A 22,694-nucleotide genomic window follows, 5' to 3' on the forward strand; every position below is an offset into this window, starting at 1 on the left:
AAAAATTGTAGCAGAATTAGAAAAGGTGCAGAGAATGGCAACCAAAATGATAAAAGGGATGGAACAATTCCCCTGTGAAGAAAGGTTAAAGAGGTTAGGACTCTTTAGCCTGGAGAAAAGATGGCTGAGGGGTGATATGATAGAGGTTTATAAAATAATGAGCGGAATGGAACGAATAAGCGTGAATCATAAGAAATTAAGAACATAAGATATGCCATACTGGGTCAGACCAAGGGTCCATCAAGCCCAGTATCCTATGTCCAACAATGGTCAACCAAGTGACAAGTACCTGGCAAGAACCCAAATATTAGACAGATCACAGGCTACTATTGCTTATTAATTACCGTCATAGTAGTTTATGGATTTATCCTCTAGGAACTTATCCAAACCTTTTTTAAAACCAGTTACACTAACTGCTGTAACAACATCCTCTGGCAATGAATTCCAGAGCTTAACTATGTGCTGAGTGAAAAAAAAAAGTCTTTGATTTCTTTTAAATGAGCTTCTTGCTAACTTCATGGAATGCCCCCTGGTCCTTTATTATCTGAGAGAGCAAATAACCAATTTACATTAACTTGTTTAAGTCCTTCCATGATTTTGTAGACTGGGGATACACAATTAAGTTACTAAATAATGCATTGAAAACTAATAAGAGAAAATATTTTTTTTACTCAACGCTTAATTTAGCTCTGGAATTCACTGCCAGAGGATGTGGTGAAAGCTATTAATGTAGCTGTGTTTAAAAAAGGTTTGGAAAAATTCTTGGAGGAAGAGGTGCAGAAATCCATTGCTTATACCTGGGATGAGCAACATGGTATCTATCTACCCCTTAGGATCCTGCCAGGTACTTATGATCTGGCTTGGCCACTGTTGGAAACAGGATATTGGGCTTGATGGACCTTTGGTTGAACCCAGTATGGCAAGTCTTATGTTCCTACGTTTTTACACACAAATTATTTCACTAACAACTAAATTTTAAATCCCCTGCGCATGGGGAAAACAGGGGTTACACATGCGGCTGGGCGTTATGCTCACTGAGCGCATTTTAGAAGAGGCCCTGTTACGCACACAAAAGCCAGGCCTCTATCAAGGGGCGGCTCTGGGGGGTGAGGCGGAGTGGAGCTGGAGGCTGCCCGTACAGCGTCCATTTGCTGCTGTGACCTGGGATCGCGTGCCGGCAGCCACTTGACATCCAGAGATCACAACAGATTAGACTCCTCTGCGGCTTCGTCTCTTTCCAGGGATGGCAGAGAGATGAACCGATTCAAGTGAAACTCAGTGACCACCTTCAGTAAAATGGAAGAAATAGTACGCAGTTATATTGCCCTGGAGTCACCCAGAGGGCAAGACCAGGCCTGCAGCTCAGAAACTCTCCATACAGAACAAATCTTCACAAGAAACAGTTTTCAAGGTCAGTAACCGCACTATGCATTGGACTAAACATAGCACCCGCTAAGAATTCCAAGACCAAATTCAGATTAGATACTGCAAGGGAGGACAAATATGTTTCACTCCTTTATTTAATTTATTTAAAGTCTTTTCCATACCGTCGTTAAGCAGGTGCCGTCACAACGGTTCACAATAAGGCACATAAATTAATGTTGCTAAATGTTTTTAAATTATATCAACTTAAAACAGGTGCCATCAGGATGCTGTAACAGTTTCATAATAAATACTAATTGTTGGGTGTGATAAAACATGTCCATTTCTATCTTTATCAGCTATAAACTTAATTAACTGTTAAATCCTATCTTTGGTGTTAAAACGAGAATCTAAAATAAAACACACACATATTGAAGCAAGGTGATGCGTGTGGGTGTCTGACTGACCGCATACTGCACTTCCCTGGATTCTACTCTCTACACTCTTTGTGATACGCTTGCTTAAATAGCCATGTTTTTAAACTTTTTCTGAATGTTTTGATGTCTCTTTGCAACCTGATTTCTAATGGCATGGTGTTCTATATTATAGGTCCTGCTAAGGATAGAGCCCTTTCCCTTACTTGCATTAGTTTTGCTGTTTTGACTGAAGGAATATGTGCAGTGCTTTGTTTGCTGATCTCCAGTTCCTGTGAGGGATGTGTACGTGAAGGGCTGTGTTCAGCCATTCTGCTTTTTCGTTATGTATTATCTATTTAAAATCTTTTCTATACCGTCACTAAGTTATATACCATCGCAACGGTTTACATGTAGGCACATAGATTAGGATGGGTGAATGTGTACTATTGTACATTCTAACAGGTGCCAAAAAGGTTCGGTTAGCTGCGGAGGCGCAGCAGGAATTGGAGGCTGAAATTACAACCCCTGAGATTCTTTCAGTCATTACATCTCTTGCAGCCGGCAAATCGCCGGGGCCAGATGGTCTTACAGCAAAATTCTATAAATTGTTTGGCCCCCATATAGTGACGCATCTGCAGAAAACCTATAATACTCTACGGGAGGGAGGGCGCTTAAGCGGCTGCGCGAATTTAGCGGGCATCACAGTGCTCCCAAAACCAGGGCGAGACCCCACGGTCTGCGGCTCCTACAGGCCCATATCGTTAATAAACCTTGATTTAAAAATTCTGGCCAAAATTATGGCGACCAGACTTAATAAATACATAGCGTCACTGGTACATCCCGACCAAGCCGGGTTCATGCTGGGGAGGTTGGCGGGTGACAATATCAGGAAGCTTCTTAATTTGATGTGGGTAGCACACCGTAATGACCCCGAGAGCCTGTTCCTCTCTATTGACGCTGAAAAAGCATTTGATATGGTCCATTGGCCATTCTTGTTTAAAGTGCTGCAGAAGATGGGCTTTGGGCCTTATTTCTGCAACTGGATTCAGAAATTATATGACTCTCCTAAAGCATGTTTAAAAATTAATGGGGGTTACTCGGATGCGTTTATTGTGGGGAGAGGTACGAGGCAGGGTTGCCCACTTTCCCCGGTTCTATTCGCTCTATTTCTAGAACCTTTGGCTATTAGTATACGTGCCAATACAGGGGTTAAGGGGTTTGCGGTAGGGGACGCTGAATATAAACTATGTCTCTTTGCCGATGATATTATGTTTACAGTTCGTTCCCCACATACTTCGCTACTGGAAATTGAGCGGGAAATCTCGCTTTTTAGGGATGTGTCTGGGTTCAAGGTAAATTGGGAGAAGTCCGAAATTCTGAACATTAATTGTACCCCCCAAACAGTGGCCTTCCTGAAGGCTTCTCATCCCTTTCGTTGGGCGTCAAAGACTATTAAATATTTAGGTGTGAAGTTAGCCGGACACCCAAAGGATCTCTTTCAACTTAATTACACTCCCCTGGTGCAGAAGATATATCGGGATTTGGATATTTGGTCCGGTTTATCATTTTCCTGGTTAGGACGAGTAGCCACGGTCAAAATGAATGTATTGCCAAGGTTATTATACCTTTTCCAGTCCTTACCAATTATGATACCAACTGTGTTACTCCATCGTTGGCAAAGGAAAATCTATAGCTTCATCTGGAAGCGCAGGCCACCGAGAATAGCTAGATCAGTGCTATATCTGCACAAATCTGATGGTGGTCTTGGTGTGCCAAATCTCTCCTGGTACTATGCTGCCTCGCAATTGCGCAGTTTGGTGGTATGGCATGATGACCAGAACACTAAACACTGGGTGAAGATAGAGCAAGAGCATATGTCTGGTATCCCGCTGGCCTCCCTGGCGTGGCAACCTAGGCGGAGTTGGAGACCTTGTCCTTTCATGTTGCCGACGACTCGGCTCACTATGCAATTATGGGATAAGTGGAAAGATAAATTGGTGGGGAAACGGAACACTTACTATCTTACGGCCCTATTTCATAACATGGGCTTCTTGCCTTGTCACCCCTTGAGGGCATTTGCTTCCTGGAAGAAGGCTGGCATTACCCGCCTTGAGCATATTCTGAAGGATGATGGGATAATTCCCTTCTCCCTCTTGTGCCACACATACGGCCTCACGAGTCAGGAGTCACTGGCTTATAACCAAGTACTCCATTTTCATAAAGGTCTGATTAACCAGAATAAGGTACCCCTGGGCAAGTCATTCTTTGAGGGATTCTGTTCCACACCTCACATAGCAAGAAAACTGATCTCCAAAATCTAGAGATTATTCAATAGACCGCTCCAGAGTCTGCCTTCATTTATGAAACTATGGGAGGCGGATGTTCCTGGTGGTGTGGAGCCAGATACCTGGTCCCATATCTTCCTACAGATTAGTAAAGCCTCGATTTCTGTTAATCTCCTGGAGGACGGATATAAACTCTTGTATCGATGGTATATTACCCCTGAGAGGCTGCACAGAATAATGCGTACTGAGTCTAACCTATGTTGGAGGGGGTGTACTGAATGTGGAACGTTTATTCATATGTGGTGGGCGGGCACATGCATTCGCCCAATGTGGGACTGGCTTCAAAGTTTGCTTTCTAACATTCTTAATAAGGACATTTTATTATCTATGGACTTAGCGTTGCTACATAATACTGAGAACATGGACAGAGTGCACAGTGAGGGATTATGCTTGCAGGCATGTATAGCCCTGCGTGTAGAGATTGCCCGGACATGGAAGACAACCTGTGGCCCGACGGTAGCGGCAGTTCTGAGGCAACTGGATCATATATGTACGATGTGTAAACTAACAGCTGCTAAAAGACATACTATGCCTACCTTTACGCGAATATGGGACCCATATCTGCAATGGCGGAGCAACAAAGATAAATGACCTGTTTGCTAGACTCGATGGACATTTCTGTTGTTTTTGCGCAGTACCTGATTGATGATGGGGGGGGTGGGGAGGGAGGTTGGGAATAGTTACTGGAAACTGTAGTATGATGGTGTTCACATGAGACTTGTTATGTTTTTGAATGTATATTTCTGGGTTCACCAATAAACTTTAAATAAAAAAAAAAAAAAAAAAAAGGTTCGGTTACATTTTATCATAAACAAAAAAGCTTCGCTTGATTAGTGATGTAGGTCCTGACCAAGTGTACTTGTAAGGTACTATTTACAGGTAAAATCCTTATCCTTTAAGTTTTACAACTACATTAGTTGTGAAATAAAGTTAGAAAAAATATTATCCAGCACATTTATGTATGGTACATAGTGTTTTGTATTTTATTCTTTGCTCAATGGGTAGCCAGTATAGCTCAGCTAGGATTTTGGTGATATGGTCTCTTTTACTTTTACCAGTCGGAATTCTAGCAGCCGTGTTTTGTAGTATCTGGAGCGGTCTTATCGTGGTGTAAGGTAAACCCAGTAGGAGGGAATTACAGAAGTCAGTGCTTGCAAAAATTAAGGCTTGTAAAATTGATCGGAAGTTTGTTGGTGTTAGCAGTGGTTTTAGTCTAAGAGTCATAAGTTTTGCGTATCCTTCCCTTACTTTTAGGGATATGTGCTGTTTCATACTTATTTCCGTATCAATTATCTCTCCAAGGTTTCATACTTTTTCAGCTAATTCTATTTTTTGGTTATTTTTGAGTGAGATTGGGTTCTGAATGATCTGTATGTTTTTACGTTCTAAATGTAGGAATTCTGTTTTCTCTATATTAATTACTAATGCCATTTGGTTTAGTAGTTTGATGATATCTAGATACATGTTGACTATGTTTAATGTTTTTTCAATTGTGCCATCGATGGGAATTATTAATTGAATATTATCAGTGTATATGTAAATGTGAGATGCCCAGACCAGCTAGCAGGTGACATAATGGCAGCATGTATATGTTGAATAGTGTGGCAGATAGGGCTGATCCCTGTGGAACTCCTGTTTGAAGGTTTATTTTTTCTGATATTACGTCTTTGATCTGTACTTGGAAGTATCTGTTTTTTTAGGTATGATCTGAACCATTCGATTGTTTTGTTGCTTAATCCTATTTCTTCTAATCTATCTAATAGGATGTCATGATTTACTGTATCAAATGCCACTGACAGGTCTAGCATCACTAAAATGTAGTGTTTACCGCTGTTGAAACCTCTCATGATGTCTGTTAGTGCAAGCAGTAGTGTTTCAGTGCTGTAGTTTTTGCGAAAGCCATGTTGTGATGTGACCCGTTTCCTTTCAGGATGAACCGACAAGGAACCACCATTCACCTGACCCCTAAAACAGGCAAGAGCCGCTACTCGTACCTTTAGGAATTAAGGGTTAAACCTTTATTCAAGACATCCTGCAAAAACTCCAAAATGAGTGGGATCCTGGCCGAATAAGGAAGAGTAACTCAATCCTCACACCAGGCCTCAAACCTTGCCAAACTTGCACATAGGGATGGGCCCAAAAAGCAACAAGGTAGGCTTTTGAACTGATGCGAGTGGAGACGACTTGTGCCGACATGCAGTGAAACAATATATGTGCACTGCGGATGCTTATTTGGATTTCCATTTTATCAATGTTTTCGCATTTAAGCCCCTGAGGCAGCCACTATTTGTGGCGAAACTCAGCCAGTCTCGGGCATTTTTTACCAAAACTATACGTCTCCATTATTAAAGAATTGAAAAAAACTTTTTTGTGGCATCCACTTCTTTGTTGTTTCCTCAAACTTGCACATAGGTCAAGGATGTGGAGAACTTTCTAATCCTAAGCAAGGTGAAAATCACTGCTACCAAGTATCCACGTTTCAGCAATCAAGCCCTCTCAAGGGCCATACTGTAAGTCAAAATTGAGACAGTTTCATGAAGGCAGGTCCCTGCTGTAAAAGGTTCCTGTGCGCTGGAAGTCGAAGAGGTGAATCCACCAGGAGCCTCAGCAGATCTGCATACCACGGCTTCCAGGGATGACCAAGAGCACCATCCCTCTGTGGCGTTTGATCCTTTGAATCAATATACCCAACATGGGCCATTGAGGAAGGCATAGAGCAACTTGTCTTCCAGCCACTCCTGCATTATAGCATCGATCCCCAATTACTTCGGATCTCTTCTGCGGCTGAAGAATCTCGAGACTTTCCCAATACGTAAAGTCATCAACAGGTCTAGGAATGAGAGACCCAGCGATGCTGAATCAGCTAAAATGCCTCGTCTGACAATGCACACTCTCCGGGGTTCATACTCTTTCTGCCGAGAAATCTGGTCTTACGCTGTCTTTGCCTGCAAAAGTACAAGGTTGAGAACATCTGGAGATGCACAGCACTTAGAGTTCCCAAGCAGTCTACCATCCAAGCACTAATTAGGTCCAACCCTGCTTAGCTTCCAAGATCAAACGAGATCAGGTGCATTCAGGATGGTGTGGCCATAGGCCACCTCCACCCATTCCATAGGTTGATCTATGTCCTATGACACTTGTTGGCTCTCAGTACCTCCCTGCAGAGTGAGAGGGAGAGGGTGGTGGATGCCTGGAATGCCCTTCCGGAGGAAGTGGTGAAGACCAGAACTGTGAAGGACTTCAAAGGGGCGTGGGATAAACCCTGTGGATCCATAAAGTCAAGAGGCCGCCAATGAAGAGTAGGTGACTCGCCAGAATGATGGCTACTGCCTGGAGACAATACCCTTATTCAATAAACATACACATGGTTACTGTGACTCCAACATCACTCTAAGCTTCAACAGCAAGAGGAAATGTGGAAAAAAGGATTTGCGCACTCAAAGACGGGAGTAGCTGGCTTGTTACGGCGGTTACTACCCCAAACCAAATATCCAAATTACTACCTCCACCTTCCTCTATTCCTGATGCCTTTCAACTAGCTTGATCACTCCATTCTTATACTTCACTTTCAATGCATATCCAGCATAGCTCTCTGCTTCAACAGCAGGGGAGAAGAAAAACTGTTACTTCACACATCCAGCAGAGCTCTCTGCTTAAACGGCAGGGGAGAAGAAAAAAGTATTCACACTCACAAAGCGGGGAGTAGCTGGCTTGTTACGGCAGTTACTACCCCAAAATAAATGTGCCTGATACTTCACTTTCGATGCATATCCAGCATAGCTCTCTGCTTCAACGGCAGGGGAGAAGAAAAAAACTGATACCTCACGCATATCCAGCATAGCTCCCTGCTTCAACGGCAGGGGAGAAGATAAACAACCAATAAGGGCTGTATAACATAATCTGGGTAAAAACAAATAAGCATGGGTGTAGCTTGCTTATTGCGGCGGTTACTACCCCTACTACCTCTAACTAATCAAGCTAGATATTTCACTTGGATGCAGCTCCATCACCGCTCTCTACATTAATGGCGGGGGTGGAAGGGAATTAGAACCAAGAGCTAAGAGAAACAGATAAGTATGAGAGAAAAAATGAGGGAAGCTTGCTGGGCAGACTGGATGGGCCATTTGGTCTTCTTCTGCCGTCATTTCTATGTTTCTATGTTTCTATGATGTAAGCCACAGTCATTGCGTTGTCAGACATTATTCGGACTGATCAATCCTGTCGCCAAACTGTAAACATGCCCATCAGACTGGTCTGGCTTCCAGTCAATTGATGTTCCAGAGAGACACTGCACTGCAGAGTCTCTCTGCAGTGCAAGGATGCAGTGCATCCTTGCACTGTTAACTCCTGATAGTGAGTTCCCCAACCAAGGAGACTCACATCTATTGTCAGTTCTAGCCAGTCAGAGAAACTCCCTTCTGTTTATGATCTGCCTACAGCCACCACTGCAGTTGGGAGGCAACCTACATTGGCAGGTGGAGCTGAATCAAACAGTCCTGAAACTACAGAATCCACCAAGAAGGCAGATATGCGACCTCGCCTACGGTACCACTTCCAGAGTCGCCACCATTAAGCCAAGGACTTGCAAGTAAGACCATATGGTCGGGCGCAAAGATTTCAACAACAGACAGAGTTGAGCTAGCAACTTCTGAATTTGAACTTCCAGCAGGAACACTTTGTCCTGCTTTGTGCTGAACCGAACTTCCAGGTATTCCAGCGACTGAGTAGGCTGAAGGCTGCTCATGGCTAGTTGACCACCCAGCCGAGTTCCCGCAACAGAGAAATCACCTTGTGAGTCACCAGATGGCTCTCCTTCAGCGACTCGGTGCAAATCAGCCAGTCATCCAAATACGGGTGTACTAGGCTTCCATCCTCTCTCAACTCTGCCGCAACTACCACCATTACCTTGGAAAAGGTTCTGGGAGCGGTGTCCAGACCAAAGAACAGCACCAAAACTGAAGGTGGTGGCTCAGAAGTGCGAACTGCTGAAGTGTTGATGTTCTAGTCTGATGGGAATGAGAAGATACGTCTCAGACAAATCCAGAGAAGTCAGAAATTCCCCCAACTGCACGACTTCCATGCAAAAATGTTTCACTCGCAGATGATGGTTTCACCTTTGAGGTCCAGGATGGGACAAAAAAAAAAAGAGCCCTCCATCTTTGGCACATCAAAATAAATGGGATATTGCCCTGAATTTTCTTGAGATATAGGTACTGGGACCACAGCCCTCAGACTGAGGAGCCTTCCAATGTACCTTCCATTGTCTGCTTCTTCTGTGGGGAGGGGCAGGGAGATTCCATGAACATGTCCAGAGGAACACTGCAAAACTCCATTGCATATCCTTCTTGTATCAATTCTAGAACCCACCTCTGATATATATGAGAGAGAGACAGACAGACATCTCCCCATCTCCTCTTCCCAGGGATGGGTGAGCCAAAATTCATTGGGAGGTGCGGGAGGTTCCATTACCCGAGCCTGTGCCTCTTCTGGGTTCTCGGGGACAAAAGGACTGAGACCTAGAAACGGTTGAGTCCTCTGGAAGATCGCTCCCCTATATGGCCAAAAAAGCTTGAATATTTTAACATGACCTCTCCTGTCAAGGGAGCACTCAGCCTACTTCTTACCTTCTGGTAAACAAGGAACCGGAGATTCGCCCCACTTACTGGCCAGTTTCTCCAACTCGCTACCAAACAAACAAAGGTGAGTCGTGAAAGGGCAAGTTGTTGAAATTAGCTCTGGAGGTCGCATCAGCTGACCAATTTCTCAACCATAATTGATGCCTGGCCACTACTATCGAAGCCAACCCTCTGGCTGAAATGCAGACCAAATCATGTTTCACATCTGTCAAGGTGGCAGCAGCTGGTTTCATAACTGCCTTGGGATTTACTCCAGAGTCATCAACCTCCTGGGAGAGAAGCAAACAAGAGCGAGCCACCAAGGAACAACAACAAGAAGTGATCTGCAAGGGCACTGCTACATCTTCAAATGCTTGCTTACGGATAGTCTCAATCTTTTTATCATGAGCATCCTCCAAGGCCACTCCTCCTTCCATGGGAATAGAGGTTCGCTTGGAGACTACACACACACCCATGTGCATCTACCTTGGGAAAATGTAGGTGCTCTCTTATCACTGGATCCAGAGGGTACAGGCCTTCCAAAATCTGACCCCCTTTGAAATGAGCCTCTGGGGCGCCCCAGTCGAGATCAATCGATTCTTGAATGGCCTCCATCATGGGGAAAAAAACAAGAAGCTTTACGCAAGGAAACCAAAATGGAATTTCTCTTTGGTTCAGACAATGAATCAGATCCAGGATCTCCAAGCATTTTTAAGGTCTGGGAATTCAGAACTGGCAGTTCATCCATGCCATCCAGAACTATATCCAGAGGTTCTGCTGCCGCTCAAAGTGTACTCCGGCGCCGACTAGAAAGTCCAGGCAAGGTGCCTCTGCCCGAATAGCATTGGACAGGACCGAAGAATGCACCTGAAGGATTGCAACCCCTGGAAAAGTTCTATCCATGAAGGAGTAGAGGTATCCAGTCCAGGAGGAGCCTGAGGAGTACTCACTGAGCCACCTTCCCCTGCCAAAGAACCAGTTAGGGGAGTTCCAAAATCAGGCACCCCACCTGAACCTAAACCCACATCTGGCTGGGAACAACTAGCCTTACTGAAATCAGAGGAAGACAATTCTCCCTGTGCCTCCAAACAGTGCTGGCACAAATCTGCAAAGAGAAAGACGCTTAAATATTCTTAGGTACAGACGTCATTATGGCCAACAGTGCCCCGAGCAGGGGCCGGAGGCATGCGTCTAGCTGCTGGTTTTTTGTTTTTTTTTAAGTGCTCAACTAGGCACTCAAAAATTATGTGGGCAAAACTCAGGCACTCATACACCTAGGCACTTACCTAGGTGACCAAAAAAATTAAGTGCCCAAAGCTTAATCGCCCAGCACTACTTGTGCACAGAGGCAAGCAGCGCTTAACGCGGGCGAACAGATTACAAGCCCGACTGTGCACCCAAAAACAGAGCGCACAACCTGGACACACAGCTGGACTGATAATGCTGTAGAGGGCAGCCTTAGTAAGCGCGCAAAAAGTCGTTGCTACCTGGCCAGTGTGCAGCGAAATGCCTCGGAGCGGGGCGCAGCCTGAGGAGGTTGCTCAACCCGCCAGGCTGCCCACGTCCCTCGACCTCCACGGAGTGGGATGAACATCAGACTGACGGCGAAGGGAGCCCTGCACAACAAAAAACATCTCTCCAAGTCTCTGTAAGTTTCCTTTTTTTTTTTTTTAAATTTCCCGGAACTCAGCCGTACCTGGCTGAGTACAGAAATGGTCTCCGGCTGTGTAGGGGGGGGGGGGGGGGGGGGGGGGAGAGAGGAGTCAGGGCATGTGCCATCACCTCCGCACTCGGCTTCCTGCACCCGCTACCTTTCAGCTGCTCAAGCAGCTAAGTCCATGCCGGCTGAAAACAAAGGCACTCGTTTGAGGGACCACAGCACCAGAACAAGGCACTCATCTGAGGGACCAGGAAATCACCTCAGGAATTCTCAACTGGGGGAGGGACCATGTGCTATCACCGCAGGAGAGCAGAATGAAACAATCCCCAGTGGGGAGATGCATGTCCACCATCTGCTGGAGACGGAGAATACTGGCGGACTGAGGTCACTGCAGGGGTATATATACTGTGATGTCAGCTTGCTCCATCTCCATCTGCTGGTAGAGGTACATAAGCCACTTGTTCTGGATTCATCTGACTGGACACTAAGACAAAAATTAATAAGGTCCATTTTCTAATTGTGGTTCCAGATGATTTGCTATCTAGACTATTTTAAACTCAGAGTCCTACTTAGTTTAAAGAATAAACCACTGAAGGCCCTCAAAATCTATATTATTTTGTAGAGATGTGATTCGGCCGAACCTGTCGGTTCAGCCTTTGTTATCGGCCCGCTGCAGGAAATTTCGTTTCCCGCAGCAGGAAAAAAAAAAAACCCACCCCAACCCTTCAGATTTAATTACCACCCCCCCCCCCCCCCACAAAACCTGCCAAAAGTCCCTGGTGGTCCAGCTGGGGTCCCGGGAGCGATCTCCCGTTCTCGGGCAGTCAGCTGCCAGTAAACAAAATAGAGTCGTGGCCCTCTGCCCTTACCACGTGACAGGGGCTATCTGTGCCATTGGCCGGCCTCTGTCACATGGTAGGAGCAATGGATGGCCGGCACCATCTTAAAAAATGTTGCGGGCCATCCATTGCTCCTACCATGTGGCAGGGGCCGGCCAATGGTACCGATAGCCCCTGTCACATGGTAAAGGCAAAGGGTCATCAGTGCCATTTTAATTAGTGGCAGCCAACGGCCCGAGAGGGGGAGATCGCTCCCGGGACCCCGCTGGACCACCAGGAACTTTTGATAAGTCTTGGGGGGGTTTGCAATTAATTAAATTTGAAGGGTTGGGGTAGGTTTGGGTTTTGTTTTTTTAATGTGCCCTTTCTCCTCCCCCACCCCCCAAAAAAAAAAAAAAAAAAGAAAACCACACAAAATTTTGTGGGTTTTCCTATCATTTCGTCAACCCCCCGAACCGTGACGAAATAGGAAATATCATCTATATTTCCTATTTCATTACAAACAAATGCACATCCCTATTCTTTTGTATATAGAAGCCAGAGCCCTTAAAACCCGATTTCCCAAAAAAATTCCAAACTAAGATTTACAGCCTGAAACCTTGTCTTCTAGTGATAAAAGTCACTGTGTAACAGTGAAACCTTTCAGCTGCCCAACTCCGTTGCATGCATTCCAACGCATATCAAACCATGCTCCTACCGTGCTTAAAGCTTTCCTCCTGCACAGAGAAAAGAGAAAGCAAAGCTTTGGACATGTTCTTTCTGTGGGTAATGCCACAAAATAATAGACATAGGAACGTGGAGAAAGATAAGCAGGTTTACAGGTGTGGATATCACAGATTGCAAAATTCACAGCCCAGGAGCCACGCTCTGCTCACAAACCTCTCATTTGCAGCCTGCTGGCACAGAAACAAATGCAGGCAAAGGCAGTGAAGGCACAGTAAAAGCAGGGCTCTCACTGTCCCTGAAGTAGCCCTATCCATGCAGTAATACCTCCCTTTTAGAAACAGACATCACAGACCATAGGGAACGAGTTGGGGGTCCAGAGAGCGGAGCACTTTAACTGTCCCATACTGCTGCGGCCAGAGCGCTGAGAGAGCCACCATAGGTAGAGAAAGCCAGAGGGGAAACTGGGAAGAATGGGGGGAGGGAGGTACTCATTCTGTTAACCTCCTTGCCACACCAAAAACCGATGTCACATCAACCTCTTATCCCGAGATTGTGACTCCTGCTTTAGACAGATGCCTAAATGTACAGTAACTGGAGATTAAGCCTCCATAACTAGCCTTATTGGTCACAAGATTAAAGCTTCTACTAATTCAACCATTTTACAGATGTCAGCTGAATGCTCGAGGGCTCCCAGCCTCAGGCAGAAAACAGCCAGCGCTTCAGGCTTCAATCTCAAAGGACAGAAGATGAGCAGGCAAAAAAAAAAAAAAAGCGACACAAAGCGGAAGACTGAACAGCTCAGAGCGCATTACAGAGGCACCCTAGAGGTCTCAGCTCTACACAGGAACTCTCATCACCTGAGTAACAATTTAAAAGCAGACACCAGGAAACCTGAAAGCAAACCACACACAAAAGCTGTTATCATCCACAGATTTTGAAAAAAAAAAGTTGTAACCTTAGCCTTACAACTTCCTGAATGGTTTATCAGCACACACTTCAACCCATTATCAGCCACCTTCATCTTAAGGGGGCGAAGAGGGAAACGCTGAGGGGAAAAAAAATAGATCTAACATACCTGAAATCAGTTCTGACATCCTGACGAGCGATCTTCAAAGAAATGGTGAAAGGAGACTGAGCAGATCTTCTCCTTAACAACAAAAGACAAGAACAATATAATCAGAGAGAAATAAAATGGAAACGGACTTTACTGAAGAGAACAAAAAAAAACAAAACCCAGCAACAGAACAACAAGCCCCTGAAAAACAGAGCAGTTAAAAGCGAAAAAGAAAACCTCTCCCTGAGTCCTGGCGAGAGAGAGGAGGTTCAGGGAACTCTCCGACACATCCCAGCCAGATCTGCTGCTGCTGCTGGCCTGCGGCCCGGGCCAGAAATAGAGTCCGACCCGATCTGCTGCCAAATCCGAGCATTAGGCAGCATGGACGAGTCACACCTCATTCCAGCCAACACACTGCGAGAAAGGGAACTGGGGAGGAGAGAGAGACCGGTGAGAAAGAGGCAAAGCAAGAACCTGCAACAGAAAAAGGAAGAACGCGGAACCGATGGGCGCAGCGCACGCCAAGTAGCCTCCACCCCCGGCGCCTCGCTTTACGGAGAAAAGCAACTGTTTTTGAGGTGGAAGAGCGTGCACACACAAACCCCTTCCCGGTGTCACTCCGGATTATGCAGAGTCAGGTCTGCACCTCCATTACCCCCTTTCCGGGCTCAGTCCGGATCACTCCGAGTCAAGGCTGCAAGCTTCCCGGAGTCACTCCGGAGAACCGCTGCCGCTGCTGCTGCTGCGCCCCTGGAAGGAGCGTGAGCTCCGGGGTTGCCCCGTGCACGGCTCGGGCAAAGCGGATCCACCCTCCTGTCAGCACGGGCCAGGCACGCCCGCCCGCTGCAAACTTCTCGCTAACCTGAACTTGGGCGGGGAGGAGGGGGGAAGCGCGGTCTCTCCGAGGGCAAAGCACGAGATCGCACGCCTTCACTTCCTTTCTGAAGCTGGGGGTCCGAGATCTCGCTGCACCCTCCCCGGACTCCAGGCAGAAGATCGCTACTCACTCCGCTCGCTGGAAGGGGAACTGCTGGTAAACAGGAAGCAGCGGCAGAGCACACGCGTTAATCCGGGGGGGAGGGAGCGAGAATGGAGGAGGAGGAGGAGGAGGAGGACGAGCTCACAGCACCCAACACCGGGAAAGGGCAGGCGGATGCTCATCCAAGCGCTTCTGCTAGCCTCGCCCTCGGGCCACCTTAAGGCGGTCACGTGGTTTCTTGGTGCTACTCCTGAGCTGAGCTAGGCCAGGGCCTGGGGCGTTTTGGATTTTTTTTTGTTTTTTTTGCTTCGAGCGACCCCTCCTGGACAGAACTGATTTTCGGGCTCCCTAAAACGTAAACCACACGCGCTAGATAGTGATGAGAAAAATTTCCCCACCAACTACATTGAAAATCATTAGGAGAGTGCATGACATATTGATTTTACATCAGCGCTTGAACGCTGCTCGCTGAAAATCTGGCCCTACCGAACTATATACTGGTGTTAATACTGGGGGAATTCTGTGCCAAAAAAGAAAGTGAAAAATTCTGTATTTGAAAATTCTGCCAAATTCAACATACTGTATTTATCAGAATAGCACAGTATAATCACTGGCTTTGAGTAATAAATTTAAACTGTTATACAGAAAATATTATTTTTCAAAGGTGCTCTTTTAGTTTTACTGCAAAATTCCTTGCTGTGCATTTAGCTCATGCCTTTGTTACTGATTGCTCAAGGCAAGTTATATTCAGGTAGAATAGGTAGTCCCAAAGAATAAAGTAATAAAACCAGTTAAGGTGCCCTGCAGTTTGTTGATTTTAGTTGGCAATTTGCTCAGAGATGCTCCGAGCTGCATGCAGCGCCGACTTCTTGCAGCATCCAGTATTGTTACCACTGTTCGTGGTTGTTGTCACAAATGCCAACAGTTTATTTATGTGCACACTTTTTTTTTCTGGCTGCCAGCCCAAAATACTTGCTTCAAGCTAGTTACAAAATACAAAGAAACAAGTCTGAAGATGTCTGTACTGTCTGCAACTCAGAACTTCTCTTGGACTCTGCAGATTGCCTAATTAAAACCCACAAAAACCAGAAGCTCTGATCATAAAGCAATAGATGTTCATCTGCTCCCTTTTACTCACCCTGGCCATCACCTCTTTTTCTCTTCTCTCAGACAAACACACGTGTGCACGCACTCTCTAAATTCCCAACTACCCTCCACCAGTCCTTCATCCTGCCCTAACTCCATCCAGCCAGCCATCTTTCTCTTTCTCCAAACCAGTCGGCCAGTCTGCCCCCACCCAAACCAGTCAGCCAGCCTGCTCCTTCCCCATTCTCCCCCTAACGATTCAACCGTTCAGCCGATGCAGTTCTCCCCTACCAGTCCGTCAGCCACCTTGCTCTGCCGCTGCAGTCATTCCATGCCATCCCTGGAACAGCGAATGCCTTACGTTCCAACTCTGCATGGCTCTCAGCAAGAGTGAGTTGTGTGGTGCCCATAATTTCATGCTGACCTCTCACTCTCAGTCTTGTGAAAATATGGACGGTGTATGGCTCAAATTCAACTTAAGGCCCTTGCTGTTCTGGGCTGGGGTGCAGGACAATTGTAGTGCCAGAGTAATTTGGAAGCAGCCTGCATGATAGGAATCACTCAATAAAAAAAACGATATTAAAACAAAACTGCAAAACGCGATGAATAAGGCTAATTATTTTCATTCAGGGGCCCAATTCCTAACACTTTGCTTAAACAATGGCAAACAAAACTCTTCCATTTTATATGGAAGAGACATCTTCCCAGAGTCGCTTGCTTGGTCCTTTATCAGACTAAAGATCTAGGAGGCTTAGATGTCCCCAACTTAACCTGCTACTACGCTGCAGCCCAGCTTCGCTCCATTACTGATTGGCGTAACCCAACCACTCGCAAACAATGGGTTCAAATGGAGCAATGCTGGCTAGAAGCAATGGAGCAATGCCCCTTTCAGCTGCAGTTTGGCAACCCAGACAAACTTGATGACATTGTCTAAACATGACCCCAACCACTAGACGCACCTTAAAAGTGTGAGATGTTTGGAAGCGCAGCCTGGTAGGGTCGAGGTCTTATTTTCCATTATCCCATCTTTTCCACAATCTATCTTTTCCTCCTTGCTTATCGTTAAAAACCTTTAAGTGTTGGAAAGAGTGAGATCTTTTACTTATTGAAAATGTTTGTACCAATAGGAAGTTGTTATCCTTTAACACTTTAAGGGACAAATATAAATTGCCGGATTCCGAATTTCTCTCATACATGCAAATTAAACATTTTGGGCCAGATTTTCAAAGGGTTATGTGCGTGCCGAGCCTATTTTGCATAGGCCCGGCGATGCGCGCAAGTCCCGGGATGCGCGTATGTCCCGGGGCTTTGTGAAAGGGGCGAGGCCAGATTTTAATACCTCCGCGCTGGCGTAGATTTGTGCGCGCAACCCTGGGCACACAAATCTACGCCCGATTTTATAACATGCATGCACAGCCGCGCACATGTTATAAAATCCGGTGTCGGCACCCGCAAGGGGGTGCACACTTGTGCACCTTGCATGCGCCGAGCCCTAGGGGAGCCCCGATGGCTTTCCCTGTTTCCTCCGAGGCCGCTCCGAAATCGGAGGGAACTTTCCTTCCACCCCCCCCCCCACCTTCCCCTCCCTTCCCCTACCTAACCCACCCCCCAGCCCTACCTAAAACCCTCCTTGACCTTTATTTTAGAAGTTGCACCTGCCTTTGGGCAGGCATAGGGTGCGTGCACCGGCCAAGTGGCCCTACGAAGGCCTCTGGCCGCACCCCGCTCCTTTTTTCAAGCCCCGGGACATACGTGCATCCCGGGGCTTGCACGTGTCGCGGGCCTATGCAAAATAGGCTCGGCGAGCGTAACCCTCCTGCGCGCGTAAATCCAGCTGGATTTATGCACGTAGGGCTTTTAAAATCTGCCCCTTTATAACTAGTATTCATGACAGAGGCTCACTTCACATTGAAAAATTTGTTGGGAATCCCAGCCGCGGTCCCCCACAGCCGGGTCCCCTTACCCGTTCCAGCAGGCCCCGCTGCCGGATACCACCTTCCAGCGGTACGAGACAGCCGCTTCAATTCCCGGCCGCGGCAGGCCTCCCACGCGGTCCGGGATGCCGCCGGCAGGCTTCCTGCGTATGCCTTCCTAGGCACACGTGGTATCTGCCACGTCTTAACCCCTTTCCGGTCCACCCCAAATATATTTGTCAGTGAGCCTATTGTATTGTGTTTTCTAGTCCTGAAAGGGGCCATGGCGGGAAACCTCGGCCCGGCCCCCGAAGATGACGTCAGACGCCCGGGCTATTTAAGTCCAGCTCAGACCAGCGTTCTTTGCCTTGGCAACAGGTCCTACTCTTTGAGTGTGTGTTGCTGCATTCCTGCTTGTTCCTGAGTTCCTGCCTGTTCCTGAGGTCCCTGCCTGCCCTTCGCCCGTGGTTCCAGTTCCTGGCTCCTTGTCCCTCGGATTGTCTTCTTGGTCTCGACTTCGGCTTGGCTTCCTGGTTTCTCCTTGTCTGCAGCCCATCCTGACCTTTGGCTTGTTTCTGGTTGCTGTGAGTCCGCTGCCTGCCCTGACCCCTGGCCTGGTTCCTCGTCCAGCCTGCTCGCCTCCTGCCCTGACTTCTGGGCTGTCCACAGTTCTTCAGTCTTCAGCCTGCCTCGACCCGGACTCCCTGACACCGCCTCTTCTTGGACCATCCTGCACCAGGAGACCCCCGCCTAAGTCCTGCCAGCCCTGACACCCAAAGGCTCAACCTGAAGGAAACGGTGAAGCTCCTGTTGGATCTCCTGGACCTGTACCGCCCTCCAGCTACAAGGATCTCTGGGGGCCATCCCTCGGCTGTGATACCAGCGCTCGTACCAGGCATACCACATGAAAAAGGTAATCTCTAAAATGTACAAATTGCTAAATGTTAAATTGAAGGACAAATCCGCACATCTAAGAGCTTGGGAGCATGATCTCGATTATGTCCCATTCAAGGACACCTGGTTTAATATTTTTCATTCTATAAGGAAATCCTCCATTTCCTCTTTAATAATGACAAATTGCTTTATAGGTGGTACTTTACACTAATCAAATTACATAAATTTACCCCTAAATTAAGTGACAGATGCTGGTGGGGTTGTTCCTCTAGTGGCACCTTCTTACATATGTGGTGGGACTGTGTTGTAGTACAATCTCTCTGGAAACAAGTCTCAGGAATATTATATAAAATGTACAATACTACTGACAAGGAACATGGCTTTGTTGAATTATCCCATCTATGATGAAGACCGAACTCCCCATCCTTTGATTCTACACGTTTGCATAGCAACACAATTGGAGATCCCTTTCTCTTGGAGACTGGACCACATCTCTCCATTATTTAGAATTCTGAAATGGCTGGATACAATTTGCACAATGAACATATTAACAGCACTAAAATACCAAAAAACTCAATATGTTCCACTCCATTTGGGACCCTTATTTACAATGGAGAATTGTTTCCAATTCATAAATCTTCTCTAAGTTGATGTTACCTGGTATATTTGTTCTTTTTCATTAGTCATTACCTTCGTATCATAGTCAAAAGAGTCGTGCTGCTTTTTGTTTTCTAAACATCATCTTTTCTTTTCTTTTGGAGAGGCAGCTGGGGGTGGGAAGGGGGAGAGGGCGGGAAGAGCTATGATGCTGTACGGTTTGCTTATGTTCTAACATTGCTTGTTCTAAATAAAAATGTTAATTAAAAAGTAAAATAGCGAGATCATTGGTAGGGGATGATGAGGGGTATTTGGTATATGTGAATTTACTAGATAGAGCAATTTATTTTCATGAGGCAGTTAAGAGGTTGATAATTACATTAAAGGATGAGCAAGCTGGGTTGGATATGGAAGTGAGAGAGTATTGGTGTCATGGTGGATGCTGTGTTACTCTGTTTGGATGTAGGGGAAAGCACTTGCTTGGTTATTTATTTATTTATTTATTTATTTAAAATCTTTTATATACCGATTTTCACGGAGAGTGTCCGATCAAAACGGTTCACAAGTTCAATTTATAACAAGACAAAATAATAATAATAAAATTAATAAAATAAACAAAAATTATTAAATAAAATATAGTAAAAGGTTGAAAAAAAAATACATCATGTAGTTATAATCCCTAACTCTTTACATAACTTAACTAAAAATTTATAACGAAACAAGAAAAGTCAGAAATATTAAAAAAAAAAAAAGTTAAGAAACCAGAGGCCATAATTATCATGTGGTTAGCGACAAACATGCTAATAGGCTCCAAGTATGTATCATAAACCAGTACTGATATTATGAAGAACTTTGAGGAGAGGTATTCATTTCCTCGATTCCTGCATAGGCTATCCTGAATAAGTAGGTTTTTAAAACCTTCTTAAATTCCTTATGATCCGTGATTGATCTCAAGGTATTTGGAATCGAGTTCCAAAGAATGGGTCCCGCCACAGAGAACGCTCTCTCCCTGGTTATATTTAGTCTGGCCAGTCTGACTGTAGGCACATCAAGTAGATATTTAGAGGTAGATCTGAGATTTCTAGTAGGCTTATATAACCGTAGTGAGGTGCAGAGCCAAGTTGAATCCGGATCATGTAATAGTGTGTGAATTAATGATAAGATTTTGTATTTCACCCTAAACTTGATGGGCAGCCAATGTAACCCATACAGGATGGGGGTGATGTGATGTCTCATAGGTGCTCCTGTTAATAAACGAGCAGCAGTATTCTGAATCTGTTGCAATGGTCTTAAGGTGGAATCCGACAGACCCCCCAAAAAAAAAAAAAAAAGGCTATTACAGTAATCTAGACCTGAGAAAATGATAGATTGAATAACCATTTGAAAATCTGATTTAAGTAGAAGTGGCTTTAATCTTTTTATTGTCTGTAATTTGGACTTGTCTCGTGCTTTTGATTTGGTGGATCATCACACTTGGGCTGTTTGTTGTTTAGAGCTTGGATCGGAGGGACAGGTTCTAAAATGGATCCATTTTTTTGCACAGAAGAGTAGAAATGGTTTTTCAGGGGGTAAGCTCCTCTTCTAAAGAAGTTAGGCAAGGAGAACCACAGGGTTTGTTGCTGTCTCCTCTGCTTTTTAATATCTTTTTGGCCCCCTTGGGTAATTTAATTTGATCTTTTGGCTTTATGCTAGATGAGGATATTTTGCTTTTGAATGATTGTTTATGGGCTGTGGTGGTATGATTAAGGGAGAATAAATTGATTTTAAATTCAAATAAAATGGAACTGTTGTAAGTGGGATTGGGTAGTGATCAGATCCGGCCAAGCATTGGAAGAGTTGATGTTGACCCAAAGGAAGAAGTGAAATCACTGGGAGTTAAATGAGATCCTATGGTATGTACGGAGAAATAGATTTCACAAATTGTGCGGAATGCTTAGGGCCGGTGCAAGGGTCCGTAGCATCCTAGGCAGACCAATGTAACAACGCCTCCTCCAAACCCACCCTGAGTTGAATGTGCCCCTCTGATAATGGTAGATATGTAGAGAGTTATGGTCTCCCTCTTACAGTGCTCTCGCTCTCTCACTCTTTCTCTCTCTCCCTCCCTCTTCACACCATGTTGCGCAAACCTAGCGAGTGCTCCGCTTCTGCTGTCACCCCTCCTTTCACATTTTGAAAATGGCACCCTTGCATCCTGGTGGCACCCTGCCCACCCTGGTGGCACCCTGCCCACCCTGGTGGCACCCTGGTGGCACCCTGCCCACTGACGCCACCCTAGGCAACTGTCTAGCTCTGCCTAATGGTCATGCCAGCCCTGGGAATGCTTATTTGAAGTTAAAAATGGTCAGGCAGTTGAAGCCATATTTGGAGTTTAAGTTCTAATAACGGTAGTATGTGCTTTGGTATTTTCAGAGGTTGTCTATTGCAATGCAGTTTATTTAGGATTACCTAGTGATACAGTTTATTTGAAGTGATACAGAATACCACAACACATATAATTATCGATAGTTCTCGGCAGATGTCAGCCTCTGTCATTTTTGAAATTGTATTGGTTGCCAATCGCCATGCATTGTAAGTTTAAATGTTTGGTGTTAGCATTTAAATTGTTGAGAGGGGTATGTCGCCCCCCGCCCCCTCTCAGGAATTGGTTGAGCCGGTTCGGTAGTAGCAGGAATGTGAGATCTAATCTGAAGTATCAGGTACAACTTCCAGTCACAAGAACATACTGTCGTGTGCATTTACAGAATCGGGTTTTCCCTGCTGCAGTTCCTAGATTATGGAACGATCTTCCGTTAGAATTAAGCAAGGAAAGTGATTTAATGAAATTCTGTAAGAAACTGAAAATATGGTTAATGTTGGCAAGATAAATAAAATTGGGTGGAGGACATTAGATAAGGTAATGGAAAAGAAGAAGCCGGTGGATTAGTCCCTTAAGTTTTGTGAAGGAAGTGGGCCACATGTATAATGTTGGTTATGTATTGTTTGTGTTGTGATGCTTATAATATATTATAATTGATTGGTTTTTATTTAACATTGCTTTAGCCGATGGGGAAGGAGATGACATTCACCTCCTCCTTACATCCTCCCAGCATTTATCTTCTTCTTCGACTCTCTATAACATTCACCCCTTCTCACATCATTCCCCCAGATGTATTCATCCGCTCTTGCACTGCCCTCTCTCCCAAGTATTCATTCCCCTCACCTCCAACATTCACAAGAATTTACGACCCATATTCGCCCCATTCTCCAGTCACTCCCTTTGCCTTGCCAC

The 22,694-nt window shown here is 45.5% G+C and overlaps 1 protein-coding gene and 1 pseudogene across 6 annotated transcripts in view; both read right to left on the reverse strand.

Moving 5' to 3' along the window:
* Positions 1-15,125, reverse strand: part of LIMD1 (LIM domains containing 1) — a 136,256-nt gene extending 121,131 nt beyond the window's left edge. For 3 of the 6 annotated variants that reach the window (XM_029589473.1, XM_029589468.1, XM_029589472.1), the window contains exons 1-2: positions 14,820-15,121; positions 13,979-14,050 (exon numbers count right to left, since the gene is read on the reverse strand). The gene's annotated coding sequence lies outside the window, so the exon portion shown is untranslated. Of the gene's footprint in view, positions 1-13,978; positions 14,051-14,612; positions 14,772-14,819 lie in introns of those variants that run through there. The other 3 variants (XM_029589474.1, XM_029589469.1, XM_029589470.1) reach the window with 3 other exon arrangements.
* On the reverse strand, positions 7,100-7,218 carry LOC115086401 (annotated as a pseudogene).
* Positions 15,126-22,694: the final 7,569 nt, after the last annotated feature.

The sequence above is a fragment of the Rhinatrema bivittatum genome, chromosome 2, assembly GCF_901001135.1.
Source record: "Rhinatrema bivittatum chromosome 2, aRhiBiv1.1, whole genome shotgun sequence".
NCBI classification, from domain to species: Eukaryota; Metazoa; Chordata; class Amphibia; order Gymnophiona; family Rhinatrematidae; genus Rhinatrema; species Rhinatrema bivittatum.